The sequence below is a fragment of the Charadrius vociferus genome, unplaced genomic scaffold (assembly GCF_000708025.1).
Source record: "Charadrius vociferus isolate BGI_N301 unplaced genomic scaffold, ASM70802v2 scaffold315, whole genome shotgun sequence".
In the NCBI taxonomy this organism is placed as follows: Eukaryota; Metazoa; Chordata; class Aves; order Charadriiformes; family Charadriidae; genus Charadrius; species Charadrius vociferus.
The window spans coordinates 1,380,058-1,380,424 of record NW_009648453.1 but is presented as its reverse complement, the minus strand read 5'-3'; positions in this window follow the sequence as shown (position 1 = coordinate 1,380,424).

Sequence of the window (367 nt, the reverse complement as noted above, 5' to 3'; positions counted from 1 at the left end):
GGGAGGGGAGGTAGCAGGAAGGGAGAGAAAAGGGAAAAAGAAAAAGAAAAAGAAAAAGAAAAAGAAAAAGAAAAAGAAAAAGAAAAAGAAAAAGAAAAAGAAAAAGAAAAAGAAAAAGAAAAAGAAAAAGAAAAAGAAAAAGAAAAAGAAAAAGAAAAAGGATTCGGGAGGAAAAATAAGCAGAAGCCGAATTAGAAGCCAGATGGAGAAGGAGGAGTCTGTAGGTCAGGGGAAAAAAAGAGCCGCTTGAAGCGATAAAATCAAGGGGCTGGGGGAAGCGGAGAGGCAGGGAAGGTGGGAAACCGGAGCCGCGGAGCCAGGGGACGGCCCGGGCGGGAAAGGCAGAGCCGGCTGCCGGGGAGATGCG